This window comes from Dendropsophus ebraccatus, chromosome 2 (assembly GCF_027789765.1).
Source record: "Dendropsophus ebraccatus isolate aDenEbr1 chromosome 2, aDenEbr1.pat, whole genome shotgun sequence".
Taxonomy (NCBI): Eukaryota; Metazoa; Chordata; class Amphibia; order Anura; family Hylidae; genus Dendropsophus; species Dendropsophus ebraccatus.
Genome location: NC_091455.1, coordinates 115,471,973 through 115,487,454, shown reverse-complemented (window position 1 = coordinate 115,487,454; position 15,482 = coordinate 115,471,973).

Genomic DNA, 15,482 nt, shown 5'->3' with positions numbered 1-15,482 from the left:
ACCCTCTCTGTCCCTCCTCCTCGCCCTCCTCATCATTAGGAATGTTCCAGGCAGATTGCCTCCTATTCATTAGCTGTGTGAATACTGAACATGGACTGGATCGTTAAGCACCTGTGCAGTGTTCAGACAGAAGAAAATGTTCCAGTGGCATTCCTAATGATGAAGAGGGTGGGGAGGAGGGACCGAGGGGTGGTGCAAAGTTAGGGCACAGATAATCCCGTAGGGCATTGGGCTGCAAGTTTAAAAGTTGTTTTTTAGGACAATAACTACATCACCTGCCGAACGGACCCCAGGACAGATCTTGGATTAAAAGCAGCTATCTGAAGGTACAAGTGGTTTGGGGGGGGGGGGTCAGATTGTGGATACAGAGTTGCTTAAAAATATCCTCAGACATGCATACAAACAAATCCATGCACAGCTAATGGTACTCAGTTTATTGTTTTCTGTCTTATATGTCTTGTTATATCAGTGGTCTGGTCTGGAAGAGGCAGTTACTTACAGTGCAGTTATTGTTGGCAGTCTAATAGGCTCAGATTGAAGATGTGACAAGCTAGTCAAGCCCTGTGGCTCTTTAGAGGGAGATGATTTCTCAAAGATGTGCCTGATGATTTTTAGACAAAATGATCAGTAGTTTTTTGCACAAACCCCCATTCTTGCAGAAGAATTTTGCACCCTTTTGCCACTCTGTGTCAAGCCTGCCAAGTGTATGGAACTTGGTGCAAAGTGGGTGGAAATTGGGCAAAAGGGGCATGGCTTTTACTGTGTGCCAAATTTACTACAATTTACACCTGCAAACTGGTGCTCAGAACAGGACATGTAAGGCTGCTATATAAATCTCCACTGTTGTTTTATTCCACAACCTTCACAGTAGCTAGCCAGGGAGGACTCTGTGCAGGAGAACTGAGGGAGAGACCTCTGTCCCATTGCTGCCTGGATTTGTGCTAACATTTCCTTATTAAGGGTATAAACCCACACACCGTATATGCAGCAGATATGCAACAAATACGCAGCAGATTTGTTGGTACAGATTTGATGCTGTGTTCAGTTATTTAGATCTAATCTGCTGCGATTTTGCTGCGAGTTTGCTGCGAGTTTGCTGCGTATCGCAGCAGTAAATACGCTGCATATACGGTGTGTGGGTTTATACCCTAAAACAGATTTTTCATGTTAGAAAAAAATGTTGCTTGCTACTATGTAAAAGTGTGGTAGTCTGCAAAAATACTAAAAGGGGTATTCTGTCATTCTTTAAAGAAAATAATATGGGCTGTAAATTAGCGCAACAACCATTGTAAATATATAAAATAGTATCATTCTTTTTATTTCTACAGGTGGTTACACAGGACATTTAACATCTGAGTTAAAGAGGACCTGTAGCCAACCCAAATAAATAATCTCATAACAATTAAATAGGTTAGGGTGCCCTGATCACACACCATGCCACAGGCTCTTGGTATGCCCTCCCATTCCAGAGATATGTGGTTTATAGTTGGTCTGGCAACTAAATTAATAATCTGATCATAATAGCTGTGACAATAGCTATGTCAATCTTCATAGTGAAAGGGCTATATAAGTGATGTATATGTTGCCTAAAACACACATATACATCGTATACATTACACACATAGACAGAGCTATGCATCCATTTGACAGATACAGTATATATACACACATTACAAATAAATACATATATTACACACATATACATAAACATTACTCACATTTTATATCATAGAGCAAAAGGAACAAATTATATTACTATATAGTCAGAAAAGTTATAGGATATCCTTTATTCACTGAAATTACTGCTTATTTTGGGTCAAGTGGGCGGCACTGCTGTTAGCTGCAATATGTATGCAGTACTGCTGTTAATCTACTGTATGTATGCACCCACACGCATACAAAGGAGGGTGCCATTTACTGAGTAAAACCACTTGACCAATAAGTCCAGAATAAACAAATATTATAAGTTAAATTGAACTTTTTATAGTTTTTTCCCTTAAGGCCTCATTCAGATGTTCAGTGATTGTTCTGGGACGCAAAAACCTCTGCTATTTTTTTTCTCTGCAATCAGTGGAAAATGATCTGTAATTGCATCCATGTCCGCTGTTTTTTGTTTTACTGATGTGTATCACCCCAGTGTATTCCCCCCCTCCCCCCAGATGAGCACAACACCCGCCACCCTGACCAAGTCATCAGCATCCCCTCAGATCATCTCCCTAAAACTCCACCTGCCCTAACCATGTCATCTACATCCCCTCAGATGAGCGCCTGACACCCCTACTTGTCCTGACCATATAACCTGCATCCCCTCAGATGAGCGCCCGACAATCCCATCCTCCATGACCATGCGGCCCTCAGATAAGCGCTGACACCCCCACCCACCCGGACCCCTACCCCGGACCTGGCAACGCATCACCACCCACAGACAAACTCAGCTCAACCGGCGTAGTCCTGTGCTACTTCCTTCTCCACCTAAGAGCCAGGAGAAAGAAGTAGCACGGGACTACAATGGTTGAGCTGAGACCCGAGTTTGTCTGTGGGTGGTTATGTGCTGCCAGGTCCGTGGCAGGGGTCAGGCGCTCATCTAAGGGGATGTAGGTGACATAGTCAGGACGGGTGCTTATTTTTGAGAATGCAGGTGACCTGGTAGGGACAGGAGTGGAACGCTCATGTGAGGATGCGCTGCCAAGTGGGGAAGGGAGGCTGATGCAGATGACATGGATCCCTGATCCATGCATGCGGCATCTGTGAAGTCAGATCACGGATCTCATAGACTTCTATTAAGCAGTTTGTGCTGCGGTCCGCCTCTGTACTGGGGGATGTTTTTTGTCGACTGTAATGTTTTTTTGCTTAACTGGTTGGCTTTAAACATATACACGTTACACACATGTATACACATTGCACACAAATACATACATTGCTTGTATTTGTATCTCACCTGTTCATAGGTGGACAAGCAGGTGATGGTAAACCGTAATGGCCATTATTCCACTCTCTGTCCTAGTCCAGAACAAAGGTAAAGGGGTGCCATAACATTTAATAACAGGGCATCTGAGGGTCGGGGCACAGGACAGCACTGAGCCTTCTGGATTCTCCAACTCTGCATAAAACCTAGGATTGGTGAGTGGGGCCTCTATTCTACCTTCTCTGATGTTACTTAGTTACATATATGGTAAGGCTGTTACCCTATAGTGTTGATCCAGAAGAAGGCAAAAAATAAAATGAATATCTATGAGTTAGAAGCCAATTTTCCTAATTTTAAGAGACATAAAATCCTTCCTGGCTTCAAATCTGGATACAGGAATACATTCCTGAATCAACAACCATTCTCCAGAATCTAATGCCTATTATCTGTAATATTAATACAGACTGTGCTCAAGAGACTGACTGCCCCTGACTGTCTGGGTAGGGATATTCTTTTCAGAAAATTATCCACTATGTAGACAATGATCATAGAAGAGATGCTTTTGATGCAAGTGCTATTGTGCACAATTTTATTTTGATATACAGTGAAGTCACAGACATAAGTTCCGACGTTTCGGTGGTGACACCTTTATCAGGGGTCTATGGACATGAAAGATATATATATTACAATGAGATATGGTTACAAAAGGTAGTAACGTGCACAGGGCTAGGGTAGGATAAGAGGGTAAGGGGTGTGGGTACATGACTCATAGGGGAAGTAACATCAAAATGACAAGTGATATATACATAACAATAACACAATAGTTGCTGGATAGAATATCTGGAGGATGATGAGGAGAGAAGGCAGGGGCATATTCCAATAGCTATGAGGGAATACATAGATGTTAGAGAGACTTAATCATATATGACAATAACAATAACAGTAACACAGTAGTAGGGCAATATTAGTATAAATGCATGCAGCAGAATCGCTAGAAGGTATAGGATAGAGGACAGTGAAGATAATGCAAAGATATAGAATCAGAGTACAGATGGGTAGTACCTGTGTAAGTGGTTGCAATATATTGGTAGCGGAGTAGTTTAGGTCTGCTGTAAATGAGAGTAAGGTCAGGGCTAAGTTATAGGTAATAAGGGGTATTGTGGCAATGGGGTGTATGGTCTGGGGTTGTTACCTCGTTGGTAACAAGAGGTCTGTGGCGGCTGGGGTCCGAACCGAGTCGGGGCTGGTGGGAGCCGGACAGTAAAACTGCAAGAGAGGAGGCCGGTTAAACCGCTAACCCTATACAAAGGAGCTGTGGTGGAGAGAAGTGATAGTTACCCAGGCAGAGACCATGTGGTGATCCGGATCCAGCGGAGCTCAGTCGCGCAATGATGACGCGGACGTAGTGACGTCCGGACGTCTTATAGGGGCGGCGCATGCGCATTAGTGAGAGCCCGGGACAGGTGCGTACTGCGCTTGCGCAGTGACGCGGCAGTAGGGCGGGATAGCGGCGAACCGGGGGCGGACTAAGGGCGGAGCTGAGGTGCTGCATATGTGTTATGGTGAGATGGGAGATGGGTGTGTACTGAGCAGGTGACACGGGCGCATGCAGGGTGAATAATGATAAGCTCAGGGCGGTCTGGGGGCGGAGTAAGGTACTAGTGTGCGCACTAGTGGGACTATGGAATGGGTGAGAACAGCAATACAGCATATTAGCAAGCTGGGGGCGGACTAGGGATAGCTGTAAGTATATATGTGTGTATGAGGCACAGGGGAAGGGGGCGGGCCTAAGGGGTATAGTAGAGGACAATGATATTAGACATACTGACAGTAGTATAGGGGCTGTAGTATATGGAGAAAGAAGTTAGATGAGGAAGATATATGAAAAGAAGACATGCATAGAAGAAGTGCTATCATTCCTAAATGCCCATACTACCTGTTCTGGATACTTAGAAGTCATGGTCTGGCCTAAAGAGAAGTAAATATAGATATGATGAATCCACATCAGTATGACATGTCTGTGACTTCACTGTATATCAAAATAAAATTGTGCACAATAGCACTTGCATCAAAAGCATCTCTTCTATGATCATTGTCTACATAGTGGATAATTTTCTGAAAAGAATATCTCTGCTTTCCACTTGTAAGAACCAGACCGAGTGTCACTCCTTACACCTATAATTGTCTGGGTAGGGATGTCACCATGTCATTTTGACAATTTCCTGATATATACAGTATGTGCCTTGGAGGCACAATTCATGGAGTGAATGAGCCCTAAGACAGCTTGATAAATCTCATTCTTAAAATAATTCTCATTTTATTAATTACACAAGTGTTTTCCAGAATACTACAATCAATATTAAATAAACTTAGAATAGGATGTGCATAACATTTGTCATATACATCTTGCATCAAGGGAATTCTACAGGGCAAGCCAGAAATTCTTGGACATCTGACCATGGTAGCTGATGTTGGAGTTTGTTGGACATTGCATCCCAAAACCATAGGCATTTAAGGGGTTTTCTGACTCCAAATTTCTTCTTGGCTATTAACTCCCTATGGCACCCTGCTTAATTGGTGATTGTTGCAGTGATTTATTAGACATTTTCCAGAATTTTAGTTGCAGAGACCAGTCACGTGATCTTCGGAGCAGTGTTCTGGTTCTCCTCTATATCATGTGCCATCCACCCAGTATTTGTCACCTTTAAATACTGGCTTGTGGGGGTTCAGGGTAATAAAGAACACATTACACATTTACATCCCCTGTAAAGGTTCAATATAATAGAAAACATTTTTTTTTTGTTCTATTAGGCTATTTTTACACCCAGTAAAATAAACGCGAAATATGGCTGTAAAATAAGCATAAAAAGCAGCCAAATTTTGAATCTGATATTGCACTACAGTAAGTCCTATGAAAAACACACACTGTGTGCACACATTGACATTTAATAGACTTTAATGTAACACATTACTAAATTCAAAATATGGCCTCACAGACTCTTTGGAAAATGAAAGGTGGAAGCTGATTGGTTGCTAGGGGCAATTGAACCAGTTTCACTTTACATCATGTTTAATACCTCTCCCCCAAAGTCTCTCTAAAAAATTAGCAAAAACTTTCATACATCAGATTTTTTGTTAGGAAATATACATGTAAAGCTTTTTAAATGACTACTAGATATAGTGTCATAACATGAGCATTTGAAAAGAATATAGGGGGAGATTTATCAAACATGGTGTAAAGTGAAACTGGCTCAGTTGCCCCTAGCAACCAATCAGCTTTCACCTTTCATCCCTCACAGACTCTTTGGAAAATAAAAGGTGGAATCTGATTGGTTTCTGGGGGCAACTGAGCCAGTTTCACTTTACACCATGTTTTATAAATCTCCCCCATAATTTTTAAATATAGTTTAATATTACAGAGATACTACATAGTATATATGTAAAACAGAGTATTTAATACTGTTTTGTTAAAAAATATATATCTTACAGACCCTTGAATGTGAAATGTTCTACTTTCTACTATTCTCATTTTCTCGTATTATGAATTAGGTAACTGATAAGAAAAGATGTTACATTATATGTACCTTCATAATTTTTATAATGTTCAATTAACCCAGGTGAGGACAGTCATTATACAAGTGCGAGTAGTTGAATTTAAAGGAAATTCCACTTACTGTTTGTATACTATATAGACAACAATGAAGCTATTTTAGCCATTAATATGAAAATCTTTTAGGGACAATTTTTGCATCTTTCTTATTATTCTTAGTGTCTCATGTTGGTTTGGCCTCAGTGGTATATTTTTACAGCTTATTTCTCATGCCATACACAGTGATAAATGACATTGCTGTTTGACTATAGTCAATCACAGTACAGTACAAAATGAATATGGGTCAAGGTACTGCTAGTGTAAGTAGAACCTGGTCCCTCCCAAAAAATTAGACTGATTTAAAATTGGCAAGTAAAGGCCAAAATATATCCAGTACGTAACGTTTATTTTTTTCATTATCATATAACCTATAGAGTCTCTGTCCTCTAGACAACAAGGAGAATTGTTACATTTCTGAAACTGACATACTTTAAATAAGGGCCAGTTCACACTGAATTCCACCGTGCTCAGTGTGCTGCTGTAAGTGAATGAGAAGGTGTGCACTCGTCCACACCCTCTCCTCTCTGCTCAAAGAAGCAACATGTTACTACTTTAACCGGAGAGCTGCGGCAGCGGACGGGCGTGTGCCCTCTCTTTCACTTACAGAAGCACACTGAGCACGGTGGGATTCCGAAGCGGAGAGGTCCGCCACGGAATTACGCCTTGTTTACTCAGTGTGAACTGGCCCTTAAGGGGTAAAACTTTTTCTCCCATATAGATATGTTAATAAATTAAGTGAAATTTATCTTTAAGAAAGAAAGAACTAAGTGCAACAATGTCAATGAGAGCTATTATAGGTATAAAAAAGCCAGTGTATACATAGACTGTTTACACAAATGTAGTGTTACTTCATTTTAAACTGCTGCATAGTTGACTGTTAAACTTTATTTATATAAAATGTTTTGTCCTGTTTTGCAATGTAATCTATGAATGGATCTGTATTACAGTCAGCACCTCTGTCATTTTTATAATGCCGTAAAGTTAATTCCTTACAACGGTGCTGAAACGTTTCATCAGTGTGAATGCTATTCTATAAAATATGTGTAACATATATAGTGGTTAATTCCAACATATAGGTGAAAAATTATTTATTCCTCTTTAAGGCCATTTTAAATGGGCCGACTTGCTGTAAGTGAGTGCCAATATGCTTAATCAGTGCTTGCTTACTGAGCTATTAGTCCACTAGATAATTGTGCAGCCCTTGCTTTAAAGGGGTAAAATATAGATGTTTTATACTTACCTATCCAAGCTCCCTTGGTGTCTTCCTGTCATGTCTCTGTGTCCTGTGCTGACTGCAGCTGCCGCTGAACCAGATTGGTTAAGCAGGCTGTCACTGCAGAGACGTGATCGGCAGCTGCAGTCAACGAGGAACATAGAGACATGAATGGAGGACACCAGGGGAGCATGGAGAGGTAAGTATAATTGTTTTAAAAATTTTCTATATACTGCATCAGCCCTGCGTCACTTATTACATGGAGCAATTGACTGCCGGTGACCTGTTATCTTTAAGCATGTGGAAAGGCAGTCATCCAACAATCAAACAACTGCTCGGCTAATCACTGTCTTTATTACACATTTGCCTGATTTGGCAAATAATCTTCCTGAGTAATAGGGTTTTTACTAGTAGCTGCTATTCACTGCCTTTAGGTGCCTTTTAATATTTCCTGTCTCTATTACATTCTTTGATAGTGGGAAGAATAATAACATAGACATCACCAGTGTCTATGGGATTAACAATCAAGCAGATATCAGGTAAACATGAAGATGGAAGATGGGTGTCAGGGAGAGTGAAAAAGAAAAAACTAAGAGGTCAGGAGAGCTTTAGTTTTCATTTTTTTTCTGCTCTGATGTTCTCTAACTTCTTTGGCACCTCTGCAAAAGATACATGGCTTCTGTCTCTTATGTTGGCTGTCACACACAACATCCCTCTCTACTGATCTGTTTTACATTACTGCAGTACAAGGTCCACTGGCAGTGAGCTAAAGTCAAAAATTAGTTTTGAAATATAAATTTAAACAGATAAAAACCTATAGATGATTATGGTAAACCAAATACTGCAAACACCAATGTACATGTTACCACACTTAAAATCAAGTGTACCATGTCCAGTGCAGTGTATTAAATAAAGTGTTAAAAAATTAAAGGAATTTACTTAACTGCATATTAAAATGTCAGAATGCTTTTTAAGATTGTGAACCATTAACATTTTTACACATGGATTTAAAGTTTATAATAATAGCTATGTATACTTGTTACAATGCCACGTATTGAAAAAAATACTGTTATTTAAATGCAATGTGAAGTCAAATAAAAATCTTGGTTTCCTTGATGTCTGTTGTCCATTAATTTTTTTTCTTTTAGCAAAACGTGTACCAAAGAACATCCTAAACAAATATGTGTGTTAAGATTTAAAGTCATGGTCAACCCTTGGCTTAAATAATCTTCTTTAATCTACTGGGAGTATTTTCCACAAACTTTCAGATAATGACTGTGACAAATCTCTTATATTCAACCAATGAATTGGGCATTGATGTGGGTCCACCATAGGATGAAAACTCCTTCAACATATTTGAATATGTTCAAACCATGAGTAACCTACTCTTTACCCTACCCTTTATCCTATGGTTGTTACCAATTCCCGAACAAACGCACACAATGACACACATACACACACAGACTGATGCACATACTGTATATATACACACACACACACACACACACACACAATATATATATACACACACACACACAGAGGCACCATTAACATATATACAGATACACCATAGACACACAATTACATTGGAATGTGAAAACACTAGTGCACGCCATGAATAGACCATATACAGGTTAATCATCTCCCACATGTAATAAGAACTATTAAACCAGAAATATTGTCTGTTGCAGAACTTTTTTATAAGCAGATCTGTCAATCAATCAAATCAAAAGCAGAACATCTTTAGAAGCAAACCTGTCGATCAATTGAGACACTCCTGACACACACACACACACACACACACACTCCCTGACATACACACATGCATATATACCCGCAAATAAACACACACTGACATATACTGTATAGCTATAGATACATATTTACATACATATATACACACACACACCAACATAGACACAGCAGTTACAAATCCCAGACTTCCCCCTTCTCCTCCTGTAATCGGGCTAATCCCCACACAGTAGTATTGATGACCTGCGGGTCATGTGATAAGGTCCTTTAACACTCTCCTCTGTGTGCAGGAAGTTGGCAGGTCCTGCTCTTCTGTTCCTTTTCTGATGTTCAGCCACTCATCCTGCATTACAGGGAGTGGGCTGAACATCACAGTGGCTGGTCCCTTCCCCTTGGGAGGGGATGCTGTCAGTGGCATACCATGGAGGCAGACCAGGCTTCTTCTAGCCCCCTTACTGCATGGACCTCAAAGCAGCTGCCTAGTCTGCCTGCATGGTAGCTTTGCCACTGTTTTGTGCTTATAGGAAAAGGACATAACAGTTATCAAAGTACATTTGAAGTTGAAAATTGCAGCTGAAAAATGATGGAAAACCTAAAAAGTTCATGCAACAGTGATGTTATATCACGAAAGTAGGGCATTTAGGTACAAGCAAGCCATGATGATTTCCTCATCTTAAACTATTTATTGAAACAAAAGCATCACATCCTTATTGAGGGGTGGTCATTAGGGTTTTCAGGAACAGAGTTACAAGCCTTTACATGGCAACTTAGCTGATCTCATAGGTTTTCTATGAAATTCTGGTCTGGAGAAAGTTTATTATTCTAGGTACCCCAGTCTTTAACAGTCATTCCCTAATGATGCAACCTTGATGAGCTGGAGCATTGTTGTCCATGAAGAGGAAATTAGACCTGTGTTGCTCATGCTGAGGTACAATCACTGGATTAATGATGTTATTCAAGTAGTATGGCCTTGTCACTGTACCACTTGCAAAAAGTGAGTCAGTTCTGTAGTGACTAGACACACCTGCCCACACTGTAACACCACCACCACCACAAAAGGCAGAAGTGGCTAATGCATAATGCTCTCCTTGAAATCTCCACCATATCTTGAAGCCATCATGTCTCCTCAGTTTGAATTGACTTTCATCAGTGAACAGCACTGAGGCTCCACTGGTCCTTTGTCCAGTGTAGAAGGAGAGTGCTATGCATTTATTTACAGTTTTGAAATATTTAATCATACCATACCCTCAGATCATCCCCCATACATCTGACTCTGGGAAAAAGACCTAAGGAAAAAATGTATCCAAGTACATGAAAACAGATACAAAATTCTCAGTGGATGGTACAGATGCCCTAAAGATACTGAACTGCTTTAATGTCTCAGATCTAAGTGAGAGGTCTGGTGGTGAACATGGTTAATTTCTACACATCTGGTTGTCATGCCTCAAAATAAAAGGATAGTGGGAAACAGTTTTGCAACATTACAACATAATCTGCAAGAACTCTCCTCTCCCTTTTTCCCAAGAAGACCCAACTCAGCCACCAGACTACTGATGTTGCTCCACTGGAAATTCCAAGAGACCCCCTTGATTGGCAAATGGATAGACATAGTGGATCAAATATACAGGTTAGAAGAGATCTTCCACTGGCAATCACGAACTGGGCAAAAAATTCTTAAAGAGGTTGTCCAGGCAGGATAGGACCCAAGTAAGAAATTGGAGGGGTTCTACCTCCATACCCTGCTGTACTCTGCTCTTTCCGGTGGCTTCATAGGAATAAATAGAGCATGTGCCGTACCCGCAGCTGTATTCATAACATAAATGCCTCTCCTTGGCACATAATTAGCCTATGCTTTTGGCATGCTGGATCCATCTGGCAAAAATAACCACCTGGGGGGGATTGGTGGAGTGCACGACCAAGTAGAGGCAGCTACTCCCCCATCTGAAACATAGGCAAAAGGAAAAATTGTTACACTTTGTGTGAATACTTTGTGGAAGCCTATGGCTGGAAGGGGTTTACACAGCAGATAACAGTCACAGTAAGTATATACAGACTCACGTTTTGTTGCAGCAGTGCTGCAGGATGTTTGGCAGGTGAGCAGAGTGTGGTTCAGCAGAGCTTAGGGTGGTAAGTAGAGATGAGCGAACCAGCCGGATTTCTGGTTCGTATGAATCAGAAATCTCGGCGGCTGACTCCCGCTGTCTGCCGGCTCCGTGCAGCAGGTGGATACATCGTAAGGAACGCCTGGAAAACTGGGATACAGCCAATGCCAATGGCTGGCAGACAGCAGGAGTCAGCCGCCGAGATTTCTGATTCATACGAACCAGAAATCCGGCTGGTTCACTCATCTCTAGTGGTAAGCAGCTGTGCCACTAATGGATCTGCAGGAAGATAGCACACGGCAGGAGCGGGTCCTGGGTAGGAGAGCGGCAGCTTTGCTGACAGACAGCAGACAGGATGTGTAGCACTAGGGGAATCTTGCTGAGGAGTTAAACCCCTTCTAGACCAGGCTAATTTTCGTTTTTGCGTTTTCGTTTTCTCCTCCTTGTGCTTAAAAGGCCATAGCACTTGCATTTTTACACCCACAGACCCACATAAGCCCTTATTTTTTATGTCACTAATTGTACTTTGCAATGACAGGCTGAATTGTTGCATAAAATATGCTGCAAAACCAGGAAAAAATTATATGCGCGGAGAAATTGAAAAAAACAAAAAACAAAACAAAAACGCAATTCTTTTTCTTTTTTTTTTTTGGGGGGGGGGGCTTCGTTTTTACGCTGTGTGTCCTACGGAAAAAGTCACATGGTATATATGTTCCTCAAGTCGGTACGATTAAAACAATATGCAACTTGCATAACTTTAATTTTATTTGATGGCTTGTACAAAATACAGACCATTGTTAACAAATATATGTTCCTTAAAATAGCTCTATTCCCATGCTTATAGCGCTTTTATCCTTTGATCTATGGGGCTGTGTTAGCTGTCATTTTTTACGCCATGATGTGTTCTTTCTATCGGTACCTTGATTGCGCATATGCGACTTTTTGATCGCTTTTTATTACAATTTTTCTGGATTTGATGCGACCAAAAATGCGCAATTCTGCACTTTGGGATTTTTTTGCACTTACACCGTTTACCGTGTAAGATCAGGAATGGGATAATTAAATATTTTGGGCGATTACGCACGCGGCAATAACAAACATGTTTATTTATTTATTTATAAAATGGGAAAAGGGGACAGGCTGATAATGCAGACTTGAAATTGGGCAGGACACATTGTCACACGAGCCTTAGCTCCAGCCTACACCAGAGCAGGCAAGAAGTGAAAGAAGCAGGTGTTGCAACTTCAATGATCGTGAAAAATCTTCAGTGAAATTAGTGCTATGTGTCACGAGTTGGCAGACAGGGACGGTACGAGACAGTGGGACAAACAAACACAATATATCAAAGTCAGCTAGCCAAGTCAAAACCAAATGGGAAACACGGTGCAAAAATCGGGGAGAGAGCGGATAGTCAGAGGTCAAGCAGGAGGTTAGGAAAAGGGCAGAGCAATAGCAAAGGAGCAAGGACAGGGAATGCTGGGAAAGGAACAGGGGAGCTGAGACTAGTTTACACTAATAGCCAGCACTGAGATATACTGGAGATATACAATGACACCTTTTGACTCTCATCCCCAGAGGAGAGAGGGCGGAGCCGAAAAAATAGCTCTCTCTGAAGGCCCGGAAATCCTTTCTATCTCCCTTAAATTTTTCAGGGAGTTGTACAGGTGGTTCAGGAGGTGAAGGGGTCGTCATAGTAACCTGTCAGGGCGCAGCCTCCTGTTCCTGGACTCGCTCAGCAAGACTCTGAAACAACGTCTTTAGATTTTGCATCTGCTCCACCAGTGCTTTCATTAGATCCATGGTATCAAAACTCCGATGTATGGTTATAGGGCTGGCTATTCTGTCAGGGGTGGGCAGACAGGGATGGTATGATACAATGGGCCCTGAAGCTTGACCCCACCAATGCCTACTTGCCACGGACGGCCCTAAGCGGCCGTGGACAGAGTCGGTCCCTACACTGAGTAAGTGCGACACAAAACAGAGACAGACAAACAAACACAATATATCACAGTCAGCTAGCCAAGTCAAAACCAAATGGGAAACCGGTACAAAAATCAGGGAAAGAGCGGATAGTCGAAGGTCAAGCAGGAGGTCAGGAAATGGGCAGAACAATAGCAAAGGAACAAGGATCGGGAACACTGGAAAAGGAGCAGGGGAGCTGGGACTAGTTTACAATAATAGCCAGCAATGAGATGCTAGCCATGACCACATTATTTACTGAATCAGGAGCCTGGCCTCCTGAATCCAGCCACACTGCAGCTGCAGCACTGCAGGCTGAGTGGCAGAGCGATCTGTCACTCAGCCTGAGTGGAATGCCGCTCAGCTGCACGGCCGTCCGCCTCCGGACACCACGCTCTCGTCCCGGCTGCTGGACCCAAGCTGGAGGAGAATGCTGCAGGATCTTGGCTAGGTAAGTTACTGACATTACCCTCTTTTAAGGGGCCTTAGGACCCTTATCAGAAGGACCCAGCCTGGAAGGATTACGCATGTGGTATTGATGAAGTAGACGAGGGGCGTGCATATTTCTGCTGGTCACCCAAGTACGTTCTTACGGCCCATATCCTTTCCAGTGAATGAGATATTGTAGAAATTTTTGGACCCAGCGGGAATTCAGAATCCTCTCCATCTCGTATTCCAGATCACCCTGAACGACCAAGGGAGCAGGGAGAGTAGACGGCAACACAGGGTTAACATACCTCTTTAACAACAATTTATGAAAAGCATTATGAATTTTCAAAGTCTTATGCATTTGCAACTGAAAAGAAACAGGGTTAACGATTTTCATGATTACATAAGGACCGATGTTTTTCGGAGAGAATTTACCAGAAGGGGTCCTCAATTTCAGAGCCAAACCTTATCCCCTACCACATCTGCAACCTTAACCCCTGGGCCAGATCTGCAACTTTTGTCGCTTTGTTTTCTTAAACCTTCTTGGGCTTTAGCCAGGTTATGAAGAGCCTCGGCCCAAACTGTGCACAGTTTACTATTTACACATACAGTATATGTTTACAGCAGATGGATTCATTGATTTGGCGGCATCTTCAGAGATTGACTTTACCGTTTATTCAATGCAAATTCAGCTAAAGACATGTATTCCCTCCACTTGTCGTGTGACCCTGCAAGAAAACACCTCAAAAATTGTTCCACTGATTAACTCTTTCCGTTTGACCATTGGACTGGGGATGAAAGCGGAAGAAAAAGACAAAGATATACCATCACAGAATTCTTTCCAGAATTTTGATACAAATTGTATCCCCCTGTCGGATACAATATTGTCTGGGACTCCATGCAGACGTAAAATATGGTTAATAAACAGAGAAGCCAAGGTACGAGCATTAGGAAGTTTACTAAGAGGAATAAGATGACACATCTTAGAGAATCTGTCAATGAAGACCCAAATCACTGTTTTCCCTCTGGAGGGTGGCAAATCGGTGATGAAATCCATAGAAATGTGAGTGAAAGGTCTCACAGGGACCGGTAGGGGTTGAAGCAGACCCTCAGGGAGCCTGTGCAGCCTGGGCAGCGAGATTGGGCTGTAACATGGCTACTACCACCCTAAGGGCTAGAATAGTTTCTTACTCCCCAGTGGGGGCACTGCTGGTATCAAAGCTACGTGATAAAGCGTCAGCTCTTCCGTTTTTGGAACGAAGTCTAAAGGTTATCTCAAAATTAAACCGCGTAAAAAAGAGAGCCCACCTTGCCTGACGAGGAGTAAGATGCTTGGCTTTATCTAGATACATCAGGTTTTTGTGATCAGTCAAGACTTTAATTTTGTGTTTTGCACCCTCACCCCCTTACATTCGGCCTTGGAGAATTTTCTAGAGAAGTAGGCTATCGGTCTGAGGTTGGTGAGCGTCTCTG